Source organism: Dama dama, chromosome 27 (genome assembly GCF_033118175.1).
Source record: "Dama dama isolate Ldn47 chromosome 27, ASM3311817v1, whole genome shotgun sequence".
Classification (NCBI taxonomy): Eukaryota; Metazoa; Chordata; class Mammalia; order Artiodactyla; family Cervidae; genus Dama; species Dama dama.
The window spans coordinates 52,501,785-52,526,269 of NC_083707.1; the positions used below are offsets into that span (position 1 = coordinate 52,501,785).

The following is a 24,485-nucleotide window of genomic DNA, read 5'->3' on the forward strand; positions in this document are numbered from 1 at the left end:
TAGAACATATCTCATCGGCTGAGAATCCAAATTAGGCAGAACTGCCAACTGAGCTCGCTGGCCAGAGAAGGCTCAGCTCAGCATATGGCCTCAGTCACTGGCTGGAGCTCTCAGCTCAGGTGCTTCTGCAAAGCAGGAATGCTGTCTGCCAAGATATTAGTGCTGGTTGCTGGAAGCCCCAGCCTCCTCCTCCATCTCTACCTGACACTCAGGCCGTGAGCCATCTAGATCATCCAGTGATCCACTTGAGGCAAGACCCAGCTAGTCTTCCCAGAAAATGTCCTGCAGTGCTCAGAAACTGGATATTCACCTTGAGGTCTCTCTTTTCAACTGGAGAAACCATAAGCTCAGAGGGGCTCTCTCTGTGTGACATTTGTTCCAGCCTGTGGGAGGGGCGATGTACTTGGACCATAGCTGCTTCTCTTGCCTTCTATCATGATTTTTCTCAGTTTCTGTGCTCCAGGATGAGAAAGGCTTCAGACTCACCACTGAGTTCTGGGAGTTTTCACAGTGATATCTTGTCTATAGATAGTTGTTAGATGGTTTTCCTGAGAAGGGAACTGAAGTGGGAAGTCACCTAAGTCACCATCTTGTCCATGATGTCCTGGAGATACATTTTTATGATAAAAATATTCCATAAGGAAGAATAAACTTAGAGGTAAATATGCATATTTACCTCCAACATAGAGATACAGAATTCAAGAATCCCAGATGAATGCAAAACTTATGATACTGATAATAGTTCGATAAAGTATGCCGTGGTACGTTGTTAGCTTTCACTTCTGTAGAGGTTGGTCATTTACATCAGCCAGGCAGGAAGCACAGACGGATGTCAAACCATCATGTAAGCACAGCTGTTTGAGTCGGTTTCATTATTACCTCTAAGCTGCTCTGACCTTGTCAGTTCTAGTGTACGGAGCACTTAAGTTTTGAGTCCTGTCAATAAATATCTGGCAGCTGATCCCCTTCCAACAGGGCATGACAAGGTCATGATGTTTTGCAGCCTCCTTTTCCTGCAAATGATAATGACCATGGATTCCAAAGAGATTGCTTTACTGCGTGTGATATATCATCAGAAATGGTGTACTAACTCAAATGTAATCAACATAGGCCGATTTGAAGCAAATGATGGACAGGACTGTAGGAATGCCAAAGAGCTGTAAAAACAACAACAGCCAACAAAAAATAAAAATATTCCTAGCTGAAGTGAAGCAACTGATTAAGTTGTTCATATGTACTCCTAGCTTCAAACATAGAACAAAATTAGTTGCATCTGGCATTATGGAACTTAACTTTCTAGCCTTTGTTGGAAAAGCACTGAGGTTTAATTATAGCAGCTGTGATAATTTAAGGAGATGTGGTTACATGTAGAAAAGCCCAAGTTGACAATGACAGATTTTGTAATAAATTTATAGTAAGTTTGAACATGGGTATCAGCCAATTAAATGAGCAATCAAACTCCAAGTAGAATTAGTTTCCTTTGAGCTGTCAACTCTATGGAGAGCCCCATTACTTGGCAAAAATAGACAACTTATAGAAGAAATCCATCAAAGTATATTGTCTGGAACTAAATAAGAGCTGAGGTAGCAACTGTGTTTATAAGGGAGAAAAACCTAATTTGGAATCAAGATCAACTATGAAGTTTTAACTGAGAGTCAGAGGCAAGTCAGAAGCTTGAGAATAGAAACTAAACCCCCATTATCTTTAGTGACTATATAAATATAATATGATATAAGTAAAATTTCTAAATAAACTATTAAACATAAATTCATGTATTTATAAATAAATATATATTAAATTTTTCATAGTATAAATATTTCATATATATTAGAAGTACAGTAATCTTTTGCTTTCAATATAGCAAAATTTAAACCTGCAAATTTAATTGTCTACAGAACCAGGAAGTTAGCATAAATAATAACATAAAGAGCCCAGTGTCATATAATAATGAATGTAGGGGACCATGGCCATCTGGGGAGCTCGTGACTTATTTAAAGGCATTCCCATTCAGTTTTCTGATCTATAAAACTTCTTTTTTGCTAATTCAAATGCTGGCGATTTTAGCCAGTAAGCCCCCAGGTCTGGAAACTCAGGATGAGACCATTAAATAATTATTTGAGCCAAATTCACTTAAGGATATATTATGTAAAGATGAGAGTGATTTTGCTATTCCAAGTGAAAATAAGAAGTAGCACCAGATTTTATGCATAATGTTATTCAAAATGCCTCTGAATCCCATATGTAGAAATGTTAAAGTCCTCACCTAAAAAAGCTAGCCATAGTAAATATTAACTTTTTCATAGCATGCTTTGAGTTCCCTGGTAAAGGTTGCTCTGCAAATCCATTGCATTCAATTGGCTGAAATCACACTTTCATGTTTATTGATAGCTACCCCTTGCTTAGCTTAGTTATTCAGCTGACTCGTGAACCATTTTTTGCCATTGATCATTAGTATCTATTCTGCTTAATTACACTTCTGCTGATATCTCAGTAATTTCTACTTAATTTGCTTCCAGAGAAGTGGCTTGGAAACGGAAACCTTTAACCATTTCCATTGCTAGAGGGTATGCTTCTGCCTAGTAGTATTTATCTATTTTTCAAAGAGAAGATGTTCTATGGAGAGAATAATGAAGACCATTTCCTGTTGGATCTAATGAGTACTTGCAATATACAAGTTTAACTTAATTATGAGTGAATTCTCAGGATTTAATAGAATATCCATATTCTTAAATTGTTAATAAACTCATGGCATCAGTGTAAAGTATTTAAAGCTATGTAACGTTTTCCTAAGTTAGTTAGATTTCACTAGCATTGTCCATGTTTCTGAAATATACTATTATTACTCAATAAAATTTGTAAGTAGATGAGTGAATATAGTATACTTAACGGCTATTATTAACAAAAAATTGTGGAGTATATAAATTTAGGAGAAATTTCTCAATAAAAATTATTAAGTACTGAAGCAACAGTATCAATGTTGAATTAGGCTGAAAATAAAAGAAATGCCAAACACTAGTGATTGTTAAATGAAAGGTTACAAACGAGTCTCTGCTTCCGTCAACAATGCCAAAAGTAATGATTGTAATAAATGCTGTATATCAGAACACACACCCCACATTTACAACCTTCAATTTCAGGATTATACTAAAGAAGGCATTGTAACAGACATGAAAGGATTAGATCAGAGCATGTAGGTTAGGATAATGGGAGTAGAATATTCTAGCCCTCATTAATAATCCCCTTGCCACTCTGGATTTTTATCACTTTCTATTATTCATGAGTGCTAGGAATTGTTTCTATCTTAACTGATCTTATTTCCGTATATCAAAGCATAATGTCTTTTCTCGTTTTATTTTTAAATTGGAGTATAATTGCTTTATAATGGTGTATTCGTTTCTGCTATACAACAATGTGAATCAGCTCTGCATGCGTGCTAAGTCGCTTCAGTCATGGCCAACTCTTTGCAACCCCGTGGACTGTAGCCCACCAGGTTCCTCTGCCCTTGGGATTCTCCAGGTAGGAATACTGGAGTGGGTTGCCATGCCTTTCTCCAGGGGATCTTCCCGACCCAGGGATGGAACCTGTGTCTCTGCAGCTCCTGTACTGTAAGCAGATTCTTTTGTTCTCAATGTAGCAAAATTTAAACCTGCAAATTTAATTGTGTACAGAGCCAGGAAGTTAGCGTAAATATTAACATAAAGAGCTCCTGCTTGAGCCTCCTCCCGCCCCTCCACCCCGTCTCTAGGTCGCCAGCACCGAGCTGAGCGCCCTTTGCTCTCAGCAGCTTCCCCACTGGCTGGCTGTTTGACACGTGGTCGTGTATACATGTCTCTGCCACTCTCCCAGATTGTCTCATTCCCCTCACGCCCTGTATCCACAGGTCCATTCCCTACATCTGCATCTCTCTTCCTGCCCTGCAGTTAGGTCCAGCTGTACCATTTTTCTAGACTCCACATATATGCCTTGTTGTTTAGTTGCTACATCCTGTTAAATTCTTCGCGACCTCAAGGCCTGTGGCCGGCCAGGCTCCTCTGTCCATGGTACTTTCCAGGCAAGCCTACTGAAGTGGGTTGCCACTTTCTTCTCCCGGGGATCTTGCTGACCTAGGGGTTGAACCTGTGTGTCCTGCCCTGCAAGCAGGTTCTTCACCACTGAACTACAGAAAGCCCATATATATGCATTAATATACAATTTTTTAAAATTTATTTAGAATTCATCCTGAAAAATATATACAAGAAGCTAAAAGGTTTTCTGTTAAAGATGTCTGTGATTCTTTAAACTCATGTTTTAATTAAAAGATGGTCATAATGTAATAAAAAAAATCAGGAGTGTTCCTCAAAGGCCAGAACCATTGGTGACATATAAAGTATTACCGTTCAAGGTTGGGACTGGCTGTATATGGAACATCATCCATTAGACCCCAGAACAGCCTAACCATTATGCTGCTTGTGTGGTTAGGGAAATAGTGCTGGTGATTCCAAATTTAGAGAAAAAACAGATAAAGTCAGGATTTAAAATATTGTATAAGCTTTGAATTCAGACCTAGCAATTAAGGTGATTTTTTGGGGACCTTATGTTAGATATTCGTGTCTATTAACATTTCTCCATCATATAGATATAGAGGGTAGAGTAAGTCTGCTCATCCTATGTATTAGTAGAAAGATAAAAATTTATTGACATTTAGTTAGGTTCTGGCATGTAGAGTTAGTTAGGTTATTTAAAGGTTCCGTTAGATCCTATGGAAATTTTCAAAAGCAGTCATATGTTTTATGTTCTGAACTGGACACCCAGCATTAAAAGTTTTAATGTGCTTTACCTATAGACTAACCCAATTGAAATCATCTCCCTATTGGCTTTCAGAGTCAATGACATTGTCTCTGGTCTAATCATGTCTTGAGTTTTATTGTTGAAACCCTGGTGAATTCTCTAGGTAGAGGCAATGAAACAGCAGGAGTAACTCTGTGAAACTGCACCTGACAGATGTTTTTAAAAATCAAATCCATCAACCATTACTACCTTAAATTCACTCAAAATTGATTAGACCCACTCATGTGATCTTGCCTCATCCTGATTTGGTTTAGTTTATGTTGTAATTAATCTTTGCAAAAATCTAATTCATCCCCAAGCTTCTTTCATGCCATGATCTGTTTGTGTAAATCTTCTGCAACAAAATACCCTGTCTAATTTGATCTGTTGTCGTGATTGAAAACAGTAAGTTGATATTGCTTTATTTCTACAGTGATATAATTAGGATGCCCACGCTTTTCTAATTAATCTAATCTAAAATTGCTTTGGCTATTAGATATCCTAATAGAAAGTAACGCACCGTTTTTCTTTCTTATCTCTGTCATTAGTCAGGAGAATTAATTTCTCCAAATTTGAAACACACCCAATGTTTATTTGCATATTTAGTTATCAATCTAAGCCAAAGTTCTTTATCAAATATGCTCCATTGCTTATTTGTTTTGGGAAAAATATGTCAGATTCAGTATGTAAAGAAAAAGAGATGTATCCATGGGGAGATACATACCTAGAAGTTTAAACTTCAAGTTAACCTTTATATGAATAATATTTTAAAAAAAGGAAGAGGGTACATGTTGAAAAGCTTGCAAATAATTTTTCCTGAATTTTTATCGTAGTGAAACATCATTGTGCAAATCCACATTTCTATCTTTTGATGTACAGTAAACATTATTTTTACAAATGGCATTGCAGTGATTATAATTAAAAGTATTTTTTAACATGTAATTCACATTTGATTTTTTAACGAAATGATTTAGTAATGAAGCTAAAGAGGGAAAATTTGTTAAACAGCATTAGAAGGTAGCTCTACCACCTTCCAAGAAAACTGGCCTGATTTATCACTCAGGGTGTGTTTAAATCTGATATTAAGTAGTTACACTTATATTAAAAATGCAAATTTATTTATGTGACTCACAGTAATAATTAATTGACTGCCATGTAATAAATATGTTGACAAAATTACTCCTTAAAAAATCCTTAAGTTCCTTTACAAATAATCTGACTGAAAACATATAAAAGGATGTAAATAATAATAGTTTAGTTTATGTTCAATTGTTGATAGGAAAATAGTTTTGATTTCACATAATTGAAAAAAGGTATCAATAATACTCATTGATGCTTGCATCTAATGAAAACCTTTCTGATTAGAAACAATTCTGTTTTAAATTAATCTTTGAACATTTTTATCATGTATTTCAATTCTTAAATTATTCACTTTCTAAAAACATAATCCATTCTCCATGTGGTTTCACTTTTGACTATATTTTGTTCCTCTTATAACTAAATTCAGTGTTTTAATTTATTTCCCAAGGTTATAGCTCTTTAAATTTCACAAGTTGTATCTTCAGTTCAACAATAAGCCTTGTATAACTAAGGAATGTTAAAAATCAATCCCTTTAAAAAAACATTGTAATGAAAATGTTATTGATAATAAAGTACACAAATAAAAAAGAAACTTGTAATGAGATAAAATTGCTATATAAAACATTTTTGATGAAGGAATGCATTTGGGGCAAAATTCGGATTAATTTTAATTAAAAGAATTCTAATGAATGGTTTCAAGTCTCCCTTCCTACTCATTAAGTTCATGGGCCTTGCCTTAATTTTCTTTTCTCCCAAGATATTCCAGCTCTTTTTCCATATTTTTCATATTATATATCATAGATATATTGATTCTTGACTATATCATACTTTCATATTATAATGAATATGCACTTGACCCTTCAGCAACATGTGAATTAGTGGTGCTGACCCAGAGTACAGTTGGAAATGCATAAATAGCTTATAGCTGATTCTTCTCTATTCCTTCCTATCTGGAGTTCCTTATCTGAGGTTCACATCTATAGATTAAACCAAATGTAGATTGTGCAATACTAGTAAACATTTATCGAAAAATCCACGTGTAACTGAATCTGCACAGTTTAAACTATGTACTTCACAGATCAACTCTGTGTGTGTGTGTGTATGTTGTGTGTGTGTGTGTGTGTGTATGTATATACAAATTTAATTGTGGTATTGGAGGCTTCCCTGGTAGATCAGACAGTAAAGAATCTGCCTGCAATGCAGGAGACCCAGGTTTGATCCCTGGGTTGGGAAGATCCCCTGGAGAAGGGAATGGTAACCCACTCCAGTATTCTTGCCTGGAGAATCCCATGGACAGAGGAGCCTGGTGGGCTATTGTCCATAAGGTTGCAAAGAGTTGGACACACAATTATAGTATATAATTAACTGTATATAATAAATTTTAAAAGCTAACTTAAAAAGTGAAAAAAAGATAATGTGGATTCCTTTGATGCTTTGATGAGGGGAAAAAAATAAAACCGCTCGACATAATTAGTCATGGAAATGCAAATTAAAAAACAGTGGCACGCCCTTACACACCCACCACAATGCTTAACTTGTAAAGACTGACAATGCAAAGTGTTGAGAAGAATGTAGAACAGCCAGTCAACTCATACATTGTTGGTGGAATGTAACCAAGAAGCTATCCCATTTGGAAAGCTATTTGACAGTTTCAAAAACACATGCCTTCCTTTTGGCTCAGCAATTCCACTTCTAGGTATATATGCAGGAGACATGAGTGTGTATGCCCATAAGAAGGTTCATTGAAGAACAGTCATAGAAACTTTATTCATAGTAGTATAGAGTTGGAAACAACTCAGGTGTGCCAAAACAGGAATAGAAATAAGAAAATTCTCGAGCAATGAAATACTGCTCAGTAATGAGGATGTGCAAACTGTTAGATACTATGTTGTGAATAATCTCAAATATGTTATTTTGGGAACAAGAAACCAAAAGGGAATGTATTATGTGAATATATTTATATGAAGTTCTAGAAAAGGCAAACCTATTTCTCATAATAGAAGTCAGAATAAAAGTTACCTCTGGGGGAAGACGTTACCTAAAGAGGAACACAATGAAAGTTCAGGTGACAGGAAGTGTTTTATAATTCAATTCCAATAGAGAGCACAAACATAAACACCTGTACATACAAATATTAGTTAACCTATGCAGCAAGCTTTGTACATTTTATCAAGTGTAAAGTATACCTTAAGAATAAAAGAAGCGTGGTATTTTTGATTATTGTTACATAGAAAAAAAATAGGATGTTTTGATAATATTAATTATCCTTAAAAAATACATAAAGGCCTTAAAGCCTGAGTCTAATTCCTCTTTAGCTTCAGCCCCCCTACCCTTGCTTTCCATAAAATGTTTATCTGTAGCCGCCTTAAGAATTGTTCTTGTCACATAGCGCATTTTCAAAGCTTAAAAACTTCGCCTATACCATAGGAAAAAAAGAAACAGTTTACAAATCAGTTGTTACTGGATACAGTGTCTGCCTCTGTACCTGAGTTACTGTATTTGAAAAATGGTAAAAGGCTTTGTGACTACAACAAAAATATTCATAGGTAGATACTTGTATATATCAAGACTATACTAAGTATTATTAAATGTACTATTCCTCATAGTCACAGTAAAATTAATGGATCTTATTTGATTTTAGTGAGTTCTGGAGTTCAGTACTTTGAACCTGTACCATTACAGACCATATACTTAACCATGTATTATTTTATACTGGATCTTTCAAGTGTAATGATTATGTTAAACGACCAGAACAGCTGGTCTGTTGTGAGTCCCTCTACATTTGGGCCATTGTAATAAATGAGACAGATCACTTGCTTATTATAAGATCAACCATTGCAATTTCTTAAATATATATTTGAAGGACAAACAATTATTTGGAAAATATGTCTAACTATTTGTGCTCTTCAGAGGTAGGTACCTTAAATAGAGTGTTTCTCTACTTTTAAAAGAAGGAGATTAGCATTATGGAATACAAACAAGGGTAAAAATGTGAAGGTGTTAGATGCTCAGTCGTGTTTGACTCTCTGCGACATTATGGACTGTAGCCCACCAGGCTCCTCTGACCATGAAATTCTCCAGGCAAGAACAAGATCTTAGATATTCTTAGGCATGTACAAAAAGGGTGATGTCATCTCAGATTCTGGACATAAGATCACTGGATTTAAGTTCAGAAATAATCTAAGAAGATCTTTTAAAAGAATGGTTTAGGTGCCACATAAGCATCTGAAGTTGAAAAGAAATGCTTGAGAGATCAAAGTAAAGGTGGCCCCCTATTTTCTGGTGAAATAAGTATGATTTCATCTATATTGTGGAGGACTTGAGTTCTCCATTTAAATTCCCTCAAATGAGAATAAAAAATAACCCATAGATATTATTCAAAATGCTTTCTTCCCTCAAATAATTAAAATTAGAATCTAATATTCTGCTAAGGAAAGGAAAATTCAAATGTAAAATTATCATCCTGTCAACTCCATTAGAATTTTAATAAAGAAGAAACACCAACAATTTCACTCAGATTCTAGAATATCACTAGATCTCTTTTCTCTATTAATTTCCTGATTTCCAAACTAATGATTTATGGTAAGAAGTTTAATAGTATTCATAGCTGATTTTAAGTTCATTTAAAAACTATATATAGTGAACCCCAGACATGGAAGAAGCAGGAATCTTTGTGATCTACCAGCTAGTCAATACCTTAGAGAGTTTTAGGATAAATGTAAACATCATTCTTTCAGCTGAATTAAACACTAAATCACAGTATGAGTGTGGTTACTCTTAGGTACAAATGCAATTTCAGAGTTTCTCCAGCTCAAGTTATTGACATTTTCCTGATGTAGATTAACCTTCACCTTGTTTTGTATAGTTCAGTTCAGTTCAGTTGCTCAGTCTTGTCTTACTCTTTGCAACCCCGTGGACTGTAGCATGCCAGGCCTCTGTGTCCATCACCACCTCTCAGAGCTTGCTCAAACTCATGTCCATCGCGTCGGTGATGCCCTCCAACCATCTCATCCTCTGTCGTCCCCTTCTCCTCCAGCCTTCAATCTTGCCCAGCATCAGGGTTTTTTTTTCAATGAGTCAGTTCTTCAAATCAGGTGGTGGGAGTATTGGAGTTTCAGCTTCGGCGTCAGTCTTTCCAATGAATATTCAGGACTGATTTCCTTTAGGATTGACTGGTTTGATCTCATTGTAATCTAAGGGACTTTCAAGAGTTTTCTCCAACACCGTAGTTCAAAAAGCATTAATTCTTTAGTGCTCAACCTTCTTTATGGTCCAACTCTCATATCCATACATGATTACTAGAAAAAGCAGAGCTTTGACTAGATGGATCTTTGTTGGCAAAATAATGTCTTTGCTTTTTAATATGCTGTCTCGGTTTGTGATAGCTTTTCTTTCAAGGAGCAAGCGTCCTTTAATTTCATGGCTGCAGTCACCATCTGCAGTGATTTTCGAGCCCAAGAAAATAAAATCTGTCACTGTTTCCATTGTTTTCCTATCTATTTGCCATGACGTGATGGGACCGGATGCCATGATCTTAGTTTTCTGAATGTTGAGTTTTAAGCCAGCTTTTTCACTCTCCTCTTTCACTTTCATCAAGATGCTTTTTAGTTCTTCTTCACTTTCTGCCGTAAGAGTGGTATCATCTGCATATCTCAGGTTATTGATATTTCTCCCGGCAATCTTGATTCCAGCTTATGCTTCATCCAGCCCAGCATTTCTCATGATGTACTCTGCGTATAAGTTAAATAAGCAGGGTGACAATATACAGCCTTGACGTACTCCTTTAGCACAGCTTTGTTTAATTGCTGGTGACTTTAAACTCCCTTATGTCACAGTCATATTTTGGGTGTGTGTGTGTGAACTGGAAAAATTTAAAATGTTTTGTAAACTACCTTAGATAAATCTGTTTCTTCTGGCAGTTAGTGTTTAAACTATTCAACCAAAGAGGCAAACATTTCTCCCTAAGAACATTGATGAAAATACTGTAGCCATACAGAGCAGAATCAGACATGCCCTTCAAAAAGTAGATCTGATACTTTTAAAACTGCATTTGAAAATCTTTGTCCTTGCTTTGGATATAACTTTAAAATTGTATAACTTTAATAGTTATGGTTTAATTCTAAATAAGAACAAATAATGCAAAAATCCGCTTTCATGTGCACTTCCACTGCATTGTCCACTAGAAGTAATAAAAGTATAGTATGTTACTTCATATTGTGGAAAGTCATGACCCACCAAATTGCAACAAGATATATGGTTAAAAAAAATTAGTTTTTTCTCTTTGCTTAAGTACATAGTACAAGTCAGAATACTTGGTTTATTGAGACCAATGAACCCTATAAGGGAAAATCCTGTACAATCAAAGGGTTCTGCAACTGTGTCAAATTATAAAAGAAATGAGCAAGAAATAACTGTGTTAAAATAGTTTTTTCCATGACTCTTAATATTGGAATTTTGTCAGCAACTAAGAGGTTAAACTATGGTAAGCCAATTTCTATTGAAATGTGTTTGTTGATTAGTAGGGATTTTCTTGTAGCTCAGTAGGTAAGGAATCTGCCTGCAATGTAGGAGAGCTGGGTTTGTTTCCTGGATTGGGAAGATCCCCTGGAGAAGGAAATGGCAACCCACTCCAGTATTCTTGCCTGGAGAATCCCATGGACAGAGGAGCCTAGCAGGCTACAATCCATGGGATCGCAAGAGTCGGTCCCAACTTAGCAACTAAACCACCACTACCACATCTATAAGATGCTAAAAGGTAGTTAGTCATCTTTAGCCAAAGGGATATCTTATGTCAATGTGCAGTGGAAATGCACTTTGGAAAGTACTTTGGAAATGATTTATAAAATTTGTTACTGACTTCAGTTTTATCAGAAACTTTGTGGTATTCAATAGTGGTGATGTGTTCTATTTTTTAAGATGGGTGGAGAATTTACAAATGTTCACTTTACTATTATTCTTCATGGCATGCACGTATATTTTTACTTATATGTCATTTTATGCATCAACAACTTTCAGTAAAAATTAAAATTTATTGTGTATCATTAACTATTCTGAAAGAACACATAATTTAAGCCTAATTCTTTATTTCAATCTTCATCAGACTTTCCCCCCCAGTGGTTTTATCTCCAGTTCTCTAATTACTATTTTAACTAAAAAGATAATTTAAAAATAGATGTAACCAAACATAGAAGTTTGTGAAATTTTTCAATATCCATATTAAATCCTAGATCTTTGGATACCGGGTACAGTTAGCAACCTTAAACTTGTACTTGCATTGATGATATTCAAGGCATGTGTGGAGCAATGGACCACAAACTTATAGGAGACTGGTAAAAACCAGGGCTCATCACCATCCCCCACCACCCAGAAAAGGGAAAGTGTGCATATGCTATGAGATACAGTTTAAAAAATTTAGTATATTAGTTGCAGATCTTCTAAATCCTTCCGTTTCTGGTAGACGCGGGACTTAATGTGCAAATATAACACTACAGGTTTCCCAATGTTGTTCCTGATGCAGACTTACAGGATTTCATTCTGCCTGAGTTATTTCATGCCAGTGTTTCAGTTTGTTTCTGTTACCTGTCTGTAATCCATTTGTTTAGAGGATTTGGGTTGCCAAAAGTATTTATCCATGCCAAAGCAGAATCTCTGTTCCACTGATGTGTGCCTGTCCCTGTCTTAATTTTTAGTGTACATGTGACTTTCAGTGTTAATAAAATTGCTTGAGTATTCAAGAGATGGAAAGTGAAAGTGTTAAGTCACTCAGTTGTGTATGACTCTTTTTGACTCCAGGGACTGTAGCCTACCAGGCTCCTCTGTCCATGGAATTCTCCAGGTAAAAATACTGGAGTGGGTACCCTTCCCTTCTGCAGGGGATCTTCCCTACCCTGGGATCTAACCTGAATCTCCTGCATTGCAGGCAGATTCTTTATGTCTGAACCACCAGGGAAACCCATAGCTGGCACTAAATCACTAAATTATTCTCCTTAAGTCCAGTGGTACCAGTGCTGGGCTAAACAGCACACACATAGAAATAAGTATTTACATTATGTTGTCGGATACCCCACAACATCAGTTTTACCTAAGCTCTGAATACGAGAATTGTCTTAGTTGTTCCCAACCTGGCTTTAATCTGCCTGTCTTCACTAACTTTTTTATCTTCCCCCTTTATTCTCTATCCCTTCCTTCCTTCCTCCCTCCCTCCTTTCCTTTCTCTCTCTCTTCTTTCCCTCCCGCCTTGCTCAATTTTCTTTCTTTTCTTTCATCTTTATAAGAAACAGTCTGCTTGTCTTAACAGCTATAATTTTGTTTGGATTGCTTCAACTTATCCTTAATTAAATATTTCTTCCTCGGGGACATTTACCATGAACATGTCCTTTTTTTTGTCATAGCATGTAATTTATGTTGCTCCCTGAAATACAAAAGAACAGAGTAGTATGATACATACAATATTGAATGTGCTTAAGCAGCATTTATTGTTGAACATTAAAATGTGTGAATAAATGAACAGGTGAATAAATGAATGCTATAACCTAGTGTATATTCAAAATATAGTTGCTTCATAAGTAAATGATGTCTTTCATTTTTTACTTTAGAGATACACAAAGTAAAAGCTGGAATCATTGAATTTGGACTTTTCTACATATATAATACAGATACGAATCATCTTGTTTTATACCGATGTCATGGTTGCCTTTTAAAAAATATTTATTTATGTATATGGCTGTGGTGGGTCTTAGTTTCTTAGTTGCAGCATGTGGAATCTTTTTTAGTTGTGGCATGCAAAATCTTCAGTTGTGGCATGTGGGATCTCGTTCTCTGTCCAGGATCTAACCCAGGCCCCCTGCATTGAAAGTGTGGAGTCTTAGCCATTGTACCACCAGGAAAGTCCCACAGTTGTCTTTTATTTTTTCATTTATTTATTTATTTTAATTTAATCGCCATTCTCTCCTCTTAGGAGCGTTTGAAGACTGGAGTTCAGCACCGTGGAGAGTTCCAAATTGTGTTGGCTCAACAAAGCCTCTGAGGCTTGAATTTTTCTGAGACAACTAGTAACTTTCAGTAGTAATCCATATATTAAGCACTGTTATTTGCACTGACTAGCTCCTATACTATTTAGCACAATTATTTTTTTTTAATCTCATGTTTTTTACAAATAAGGTAACAGCTTTACGTAATCCAAAAACTGATTCCAGAATTCAGGATCTTTTTCCACAGCTCATGGCCTCTTCAAATCCATTTGAGCCTATAGGTTTTATAACTGGTGTCAGAACTAAATTTCTCTCTTTTACCTGTATGGTCCATGAGCCTTTAACAGTCAGTACCTCCTAATTTTGCAAAAGACATTGGACTTAGCCAGTGATTTTAGAATAAGTTCTAAGGTAGAAAACTCTATATTTTAAAATGTTACTTTCTGTATTTTTTAAATGCAAGAGAAGTTGGATTCTCTGCTATGAGACCTTCCCTGGGTTGGAATCTCTAGAACACTTGTATTTTATGTATCTGTACTTGCAATTTAAGCTCACCTCTATGCTTTTAGGACCCGCATGCTTATAATGGCTACTGTCATCAGCCTCTGAGCTCTGCCACCTCCATTATCCTTAAGCCTTTTTCCTTCTTGTTCATAAAGCATTGTCTGTAACGAAGATCCTAAGACATATTATAGTATTTTATACAGAGATATATTACAAATTCTCTGATTCCTTAGGCCATGTGTTGCCAAACTACAGCCTGTTGGTCAAATAGAGCTCGCTATTCATTAAAAAAAAAAAAAGTTTTATTATATTCCAGCCAGGTTCACTTGTTTGCATATTATCTATGACTGCCTTTTGTGGTAAGACAGCAAAGCAGAGACCCTATGGTCTACAAAGTCTTAAAGATGTAAAGTCTAAAATCTGGCCCTTCCGATCCCTAGTTTGGACCTAGGAAATTATTAAGTGTGGTTTTCAATAACATATTAGAGGGAGGAAGGTTGTCTGGATCCTAGAAGTCACAAATGACACAGATTACGGTCACATGCAGGTAAACTAAAAGTGAACCAGATGTGTGAGAAGCAGAGTGAGGGAGACGTGGGAATGTGGTAGGTAAACGTTTTGCCTAAGAAATGCAGCGGCTGCCTTGCTCCAAATCAGTTTGCCTAGTTGGGTGGTGGACAGTGTATTGCAAACCTAAATTTTCAAAGAGAAGATTGAAATTTATATTATTATGCACCTTGCTTATAGTTTCCTTTGTTGTGCAAAAGCTTTTAAGTTTCATTAGGTCCCATTTGTTTAGTTTTGCTTTTATTTCCAATATTCTGGGAGGTGGGTCATAGAGGATCCTGCTGTGATTTATGTCAGAGAGTGTTTTGCCTATGTTCTCCTCTAGGAGTTTTATAGTTTCTGGTCTTACATTTAGATCTTTAATTTCAGATAAATAAAACTGAGTAAATATTTTAGGATTTCATGCTGCCCCATTTTGTTTTGTCCCAAAAGCAAAATAAAACTTGAATTTGACCAGAGATCATTAGTTGTAATCGCAGCCTTACAAATTTTGGTTCTTACCTAGAAATATTAGACTGAACCATATTGTAGCACAAACTAGGCAGATTATAAATTTGAGGATCACTATTTTAAAATAGTTATAATGTAATTTCCAGTACTTCAGTTAATATATTCATACAAGTAATAGTGATGTTATTGATCAAGTCCCTGAAGGTTTTCTTCAAAACTTCACTTGCACCAAAAGTTGTTTGAAACGAGTAATCATCAAAGAGAAAAAGGTCATATACCATTCCTAATCAATGTGATCTGCTTCACATTCCTTGTTAGTTTTTAAGTGTTAGTCACTCAGTTGTGTCCAACTCTTTACAATCCCATGAGCTATCCCCAGCAGGCCCTTTGTCTGTGGAAATCTCCACGCAAGAATACCAGAGTGGGTTGCCATTTCCTTCTCCATTAGTTCTTAAATCTCAATGTAAATGTTAATGTGATCTAATTAGCCTTGGGTGGACTCCTGCCAATATTTATAGAGGCAAGGAGAAAACTGTAACAAATACGTTGATTGTGTTTTCTTGCATCTCTCTCTCTTTTTTTTTTTTTAAGTCTTTTCAGGACAGCAAACTTTCTAGTTATAAGGGTATGAGATCTGTAGGATATGGATAGGTTTAGCACCCTAAGCTGAGAACTGGGTAGAATTTAATAAAAGAGCTTTAAAGAGAAGAGGCAACACTTAGGAAACAAGTACAAAGTCCCTGGGCTAAATAGTTCCATGGTACCTCTCGCAGGGATAAAGGGAGGGCCAGGGTATACAACCCAGAGGGAGCATTTTGCTGCTACCTGACAAGAGATTTTGGTAGAGAGAGAACCAACCAGCTGTGCCTCAGAAGCTGGGGAACAGGGTGACCAAAAGCATCCTGTCCTTATTCCCATTCTTCTCTCTCCTGTGGGTTCCTCACTTTGCTGAACCTTAGAAGTCTGAGGGAAAGACTGTCTATTGAGACCATATCCATAAAGGTCAGCTTCCTGGGGCACAGGGCAGAGGGCAGAGATGGTCAGATCGACTCTGAAGAGGTAAAGAAGGAATACTGAGCCCAGTGGCCGTCTTCGCTCGTTACATGAAGAGTTCTCTTAACCTTTGAAAACTGTAATGTCTTCTAAAGCCAAAAACACAGTAATGTAGGACATGAATGGGAAGGTTTTTCTGTAAAAGCAATTGAAGTGAATGAGCTGTGAGTGAACACTTGTGCAGAGAGCATCAAATGTATCTGTTAATGACTGCTATTGTATCTTGTTCTATTATGTGTCTGGTGAGCTGCAAAGTCAAGTGAGGGTGACAGACACAGGGGAAACTGAAAATGGTCTTCCCCTTATAGTGTTCTCAGGGGGGAAGGGCTGAGCCAACAATTGCTATTCTGAAAAAAACTTGCATGTGTCTCCTTCTAAGGAATGATTTCCATAGAGAAAAGGAGAAAAAGTAATATGCTGCAGCTTTCCCCAGTACTGGGCTTGACTAATTTTGAAGTTCAATTGATTGCTTTAATCAGACCATGTTCTTGTAGGTGTTAGTAATCGAGGGGAATAAAGCACTTTGCCATTAATTCTGCTTGAAGCCTGGCCTGATAAGGAAAATAAACTTGGATGACTTGATGAATATTGCATGATTCTGGAAAACCATAATTACTGTTTTGGGAAAAGCAAGCAGTTGGATACTGGCTACATTTGATTTTTTCTGGACTTTCCTTAAAAGCCCTGGTTTTGAGTGAAACATACCTACACATAACTGCATGGAATAGATGTCTTTGGGCTGAAATTTCCAAACTTGGTTTCAGCAGTTAAGTTGCAGTTAAAATATTGGGATAGGTAAATTGTTTTCAACTGTTTCCTGGTTATAGAAATAGGAATAATTGTCTTTTTATGTGCGCCTTAATGTTTCAGTGTATAAATTCATCTAAGTGGCTTTTCAGCTCAAAATCTCTATTTATTGAAAGCATACATTTGAAAATATCCTTTTAGTAAAATAAGCACAAATAAATGTTAAGGATCTATCATGAGTATACATTTATAATAATGGGCTTTTAACAAGATTAATCTAAAATTAGATATTCTTAGTCAAAATGGGTTAAGAACATAAGTTTTTAGAGTCACGATATTTGGGCTTGATCCTGCTACTGCTGCAGACCTGACACTTACTAATTCTGTGAACTTGAGCAAGTTGCTGTATCTCCCTGTATCACTTTTCTTATCATTAAATTATAGATAACAATGGTGTCTCCCTCCTGAGGTTTATCTAAGAACTAAGAATTAATCATTGCAAGATACTAGAACAGTGCCTAGAATGGATGAAATAAAATGGATGAAAATATGAGAATGCATCATAAAAATGCAGATTTATTTTTTGCACTATTGGTAGACCTCCTCAACCCTATTGTTTAGTGAAAGTCAGTCAACCGTGTCTGACTCTTTGTGACCCCATAAACTATACAGTCCATGGACTTCTCCAGGCCAGACTACTGGAGTGGGTAGCCTTTCCCTTCTCCAGGGGATCTTCCCAACCCAGGGATTGAACCAGGTCTCCCACATTGCAGGTAGATTCTTTACCAGCTGAGATACCAGGGAAGTCCAAAAATACTTAGATGGGTGCCCTATCCCTTCCCCAGTGGCTCTTCCTGACCCAGTAATCAAACCAGGGTCGCCTGCATTGCAGGTAGATTCTTTACCAGCTGAGATACCAGGGATATCCCTATTATGTAGAGATTTGTAAAAAATCATTTTTAAACTATATTTATTGATAAGTTTTTCTTCCCTGGTGAGCTTCATTTGTGAAATTCAAATTTGATGATTAGAAAACCTTGAGAATAAAAAAAAATAATAATAAATTTGTTTTTGTTTTAAATAATCAGACAAGGAAATGAATGATTTATCCCAATATTGTGCTTTAACTGAAGACAATTTATATTAATAAATTAGAGGATAAATATATTAAAAAGGAAATGATTTAAAGTATATATTAAAATTACAATTCTCTTTATCAAAATTCAGGGAAGAGTGTTTTATTGAAATGATTATCTATATTTCAAACAACCTGTCTGCAAGAACAACATTCATTATCAAGGCTACTTAAGAAGCATGAAAAGTTTATATCAGAAAAACAATACAAAAGGGAAGTATCTTTTAAATACTTAGATTTATTTTTCAACTTTATAATCTAAAAAAAAGATATATTTTTCAGCCTTTATTTAATTTTGAATGCAAACAATGAAAAAGACAGATTCTTGGAGGCCTATCTCATTAAATCCTACAATACCACAGCAATGGCTGCAACATTTCTGTTTGCAAAAAGTCCAGCTTTTTATTAAAAAAAAAAAATCAAGAACATGTAAATCAATGTAACAGAGTAAAAATAAATTTATAACATCTTATAAAGGCAAACTATTGCAGCAATTATAGAAAATAATGATTTTTTTCTGCTATGAAAACACAAGCTAAAAGAATATTTGTCTTTAGTACTTATATAGCATCAGTATTTACTTCAAAATTTACCCTTAGATTTTCACAAAGGATTCAACTATTCAATACATGAAGTTTTACATTATCTGTCCCAGGTCATGAGAGTCGACCGTGAACATCTCTTCTCAAGTTTGTGTTCAAGAACATCACCCTGAAATTTCAAAACAGGCAGTGAGGGTTGTATTTATACCAAAGAAATTGTATAAATATAAATCTGGGTCTTTCAGGAGAGCTGATTGCAATAGATTTATTAACACACCACTGTAATTTCATCATGCTTGGTGGTGTACTTAAATCCTGTGTTTTCATCTCTTTTTGTTCTAGTTTTATAATAACTAATGTGCCCTATTGAATACCACTGAAAAGTATAGAAGTTTGTACTGTTCTGTGACAAAACTATTGACATACACATGAAAAATCCTTTGGAAAAAAATGATTTCAAGATTTTTCAAAGACCATATAGTCTTACAAGGTTGACCTTTAATACTAGACTGTTTTCTGAAGAAAGGTTTCTTGATAAAATCTTGTTCATGCACTCCAGATTTTGGCAATATGTCATCACAGTTCAAAAATCTGGACCCCAGAGCTAGTCAGAATTCTATTTGAAATATGATGTGTCCATCTAAGTGACTTTCAGCAACTTGTCTGTTTTTATATGCTGATCTTTAAAATTGGCATTTCAAGAATAATATAGAGTTTATGAGACATTATAGCAATAATGTCTCTAGAGCTTAGCATAGCACTTGGTGCTTTAAAAGCCTCACTTAGGAGTGAACTGATTTGACAACTGCTGTGCAATCTGAAATCCAGGGCTGTACTTGGCTGATTTAGCCATACTATCTTGACTATTGATGCCCAAATTCCACTTAATCATTTGGTTAGTGGGATCATTTTGCATCTGCTAATGTATTAACTTCATCTAAAATGTGGATTCATATGTCATGGGTCAATTTTAGGTCAGATGCTTACATTTTGAGAGATATTTTGATTATTAGATGAGTAAAATCAAGAACTACATAACTTGATAGGGGAGAAAATAGAGTATTGGGCAGAAATATGTTTAGAATGAAGTGGATGGACTTTAAAAAAAACTCTAAGAGCAAAACTGTTCACTTTTTGCCCTGAGCACATATGTTTAAAAATAAAAACAGGCATTTTTTTTTCTTGAATAAGTTGACTCTAAAGAGTTTCATAAATGATGCTTATTAATAAAGGAAAATCAACACAGTAGGAAGAAAATCTTGCGAATCAGGGGAAATGGATCAGTTGTATTTTAGGGGCAGAACCTTGTACAGGCAGCTTCCCTATTTTGGACTCTTACTTGCCTCTTCTGTAGTCCCTGAAGTACATTTCTTCTAAAATTACAAAGTATCATACTCTGAGGATAATCTCAGAGATTACTGTTGATACATCTGCATAGCCATTAACAGTTTTCAAATGCTTTTTACATACATTAGCCAAGGGAGACTGCCCATGAGTCAAGGAGCTCATCAAAGTAATGATGAGGGAGGAAGATGAACAGAAGTGTCATCCACTGAATCACAAGAAATAAGACACAGATATTCAACTCAGCAGAGAAGATCCAATAGTCCCTGGCAGCTAAACCAAGGACTATTCCATCATAACTGGTATCTAATGGGTTTCTAGTCCTTTGATTAACTTTTGACTATTAATAACACTTGATCAATTAATTTTTAAATTCCTAAGGTTTGTGAAATGTATGTGTTGTTAACTTGTTTTAATCAGCAATGGATAAAAGGATTGCAGTGGTTGTTTCTTAATATATAGAGACTTGGCTTGTCTTTCATAGTTAATTACATTAACAATTTGCTGTAGCTTAGCATATGAAAGATAAATTACTCCACACTCATACCTCCCTTCTCTTATCTGATACCTTCACAGAAGTAGGGGAAAATGTCATTATAGATCTTCCCCTCTTTAAATACATTTTTATTCATTGCTGCTGTTGTTCAGTCCAGCTGTTGGTGACCACATGGACTGTGGTATGTCAGGCTTCCCTGTCCTTTACCATCTCCTGGCACTTGCTCAAACTCACGTCCATCGAGTCGGTGATGCCATCCAGCCATCCCATCCTCTGTTGTCACCTTCTCTTCCTGCCTTCAATATTGCCCAGCGTCAGGGTCTTTTCCAGTGAATTAGTTCTTCACATCAGGCCAAAGTACTAGAGCTTCAGCATCAGTGCTTCCAATGAACACCCAGGACTGATATCCTTTAGGACGGACTGGTTTGATCTCCTTGCAGTCCCAGGGACTCTCAAGAATCTTCTCCAACACCACAGTTCAAAAGCATCAGTTCTTCAGTGCTCAGCCTTCTTTATGGTCCACCTCTCACATCCATACATGACTATTGGAAAAACCATAGCTTTGACTAGATGGAGATTTTTCAGCATAGTAAATGTCCCTAACTTTTAATATGCTGTCTAGGTTGGTCATAGCTTTTCTTCCAAGGAGGAAGCATCTTTTAATTTCATGGCTGCAGTCACCATCTGCAGTGATTTTGGAGCCCAAGAAAATCAAGTCTGTCACTGTTTCCATTGTTTCCCCATCTATTTTTCCATGAAGTGATGGGACCAGATGTCATGATCTTTGTTTTTTGAATGTTGAGTTTTAAGCCAGCTTTTTCATTCTCTACTTTCACCATCATAAACAGACTCTTTAGTTCCTGTTTGCTTTCTGCCATAAGGGTGGTGTCATCTGCATCTCTGAGGTTATTGATATTTCTCCCAGCAATCTTGATTCCAGCCTGTGCTTCACCCAGCCTGGCATTTTGCATGATGCACTCTGCATAGAAGTTAAATAAGCAGAATGACAATATACAGCCTTAACATACTCTTTTCCCAATTTTGAACCAGTCTGTTTTTCCATATTTGGTTCTAATTTTTTTTTTGTAGAAGTATTATATAAATATATCCAACTCTAGTTAAAAATTAAAATATTGCAGACAAGGTTGATTCTCAAAAATGTCTTGATTTCTTAAAAGGATGAAGAGCTTCAATCTGTAACATGAGTTTGGCCTTAGTGTGTTTAAAACATGTGAAAGATATAATCAAACCAATGATGTGTGAATATTTACTGAGGTTTCACTTGAAACAGATGAGTTCATGAAAAACTGTTTAATCTTCTGCTGTATTTTAAAGATATTACTAGACCATAAGATCTTAAAGATTCTTTAGAGATAAATTCTCATGCTATCATTGAGCAAAAATTTGAGGACAGGGACTAATGGAATGACTATCTAATGATACATGAGTTTAACCCAAAAAGTAAATGTGATAAATTGATATCAATCATATTGATCATTTCCTTCAAGGGCTCTTACCTTGCTCCTTCTCTGTTGGCATGACTATTCCAGAATAAGCTTCTAATATTTGATGCCAATATTTAGGATGCTTCACCTCACAATAGATCTAGAACTTTTTGTCTCGGGTAGTGAATAGAAATGAAAACCTGATACTTGAGAGAGAGCTGAAATAACTGAGGATGTTTAGACTGGAGCATTAGAGAATAAAGAGGCAAATACTGCCTTATGATATATGCAAATAGCTTCCATACAGGAGACTATTAAACTGTAAAATATGTCTTTCTTAATGGAATAAATTGACTGAGTATAGGATATAGATAACATATTTGCTGTTTAATATAAGGAAAAAACCCTTTTAATATTTATAGACTTTCATAACTAGAATAAGCTTCCTTATTAGGAAATGACTTTCTCAGTACATGAGATGTCCCAATTTAGTTTAGAGGATGACTTTTCAGAGTGGTTGATCATAAGATTCATGTGGGGTTAATTGAATAATGTCCAAGAACTTTGAAACTCTGATATTTCCCCCTCCCTACCATGAGTCTATGGAAGATAGTCATTAATTTACTATAAAAGGTAGATGAAGGTATTGATATTTAATTATCTTTAATGTGAACTTATAAGCATAATTGAGGAAACTAGAGGAAAAGAAGATTAAAAAGTAGCCTCATGACATTAATGTAGCATTTTATTTCTCTTATACAAAAATACTTCTTTATTCTTTTTTATATTTTATTTATAGTCCCTCCAAGGACACAATCTTCTTTAAAAATTTTATTTTTGAGAAAGAAACATGTCAACTATTTATCTCTTTAATGGGGATCAGTGCTTTTTTTTATTCTCAGTCCTACATCAGAGCAATTGGTCTTACCTTACTAAAATCCCCTTTCTCTTTCAGAAATGTAGCCTGAATGGTTAACTCTCGCATGGGCAATTCTCATCCCATGCTACCCAAGATCACTCTTTCTTTAAAGACAAAATTTGAAGAAGGCTGGTAAATATCTGTAGGATTTTCCTGTTCTCTAATGGCACCCCACCCTTGAAGTAATCTTCCTTATCTCTTCAAGTGAGATCACCTCATCTAAAATATTGTGATCGTGCAAACCCTTTATTAGTCACATTAAAAAATTAAACAAAAATGGTTTTCTGCCCATTCCTTAAGCTGAGAAGGTGCTATTTGTCTTTTTCGTATACCTTACTCTTGATCACAATAGCTTATAAAAGCATACCATCCACCAAGATAAGTAGGATCCCCCCCTTTTGCTGTGGGACCACAGATTGGAAGTTATCAGCAAAGTTTGATAACTCTGAAACTTACCTGGAGGAATGGAGACATCCGGTTCTTGTTTTATAAGGACACTAAAGTGAAATCCACTGTATATAATGAATATGGACAAGACTGTCACAGCTCAGCAATGAGCAGACCTCAGAGAATCCACGGATGAAAACTAGCATAAAGGTCTATCTAGTTCAGTAACAACCATGACATTAGCATCAACAAACACTGATACGGTCCATTACAGTTTATAAAATGCTCTAAATGTATGAAGTATGCTATTCTCAGAACCACTCTGAAACTGTACCTAATGTATAAACAGATACTGGATGGGAAAACAGGATCAGAGAGTGGCAGTGTTCTGGCTAAAATCACACAGCTGCACACTTGGGGCAAAGAAAACACATCACTTAATAGCAGATCACAATTTCTCTGTATGTTTGATGCCAAATCTCCTCCCCCATCTGCTGTCTGATGCTGGGTTTTTCCAACACCTGGACTCTGAGACCTGCTTGACTGGCTCCAGTGATGAGGAATACCACTGCCTTCCTGTCTGCACACACACACACACACACACACACACACACACACACACACACTCTCTCTCTCCACTGCCTCCCTGTCCATACACACACACACACCACTGCCTCCCTGTCCATACACACACACACACACACACACACTCCACTGCCTCCCTGTCCATATACACACACACACTCACACACACTCCACTGCCTCCCTGTCCATATATACACACACACTCCACTGCCTCCCTGTACACACACACACACACACACACACTCCACTGCCTCCCTGTCCATATACACACACACACACTCACACACACTCCACTGCCTCCCTGTCCATATACACACACACACTCCACTGCCTCCCTGTCCACACACACACACACACACTCACACACACTCCACTGCCTCCCTGTCCATATACACACACACACTCCACTGCCTCCCTGTCCACACACACACACACACACACACACACACACTCCA

General features: G+C 36.2%; 1 protein-coding gene across 1 annotated transcript in view; it reads left to right on the top strand.

The window, feature by feature from the left end:
- DCC (DCC netrin 1 receptor) overlaps positions 1 to 24,485 on the top strand; it is a 1,105,239-nt gene that overhangs the window by 532,317 nt on the left and 548,437 nt on the right. The window lies entirely within an intron of this gene.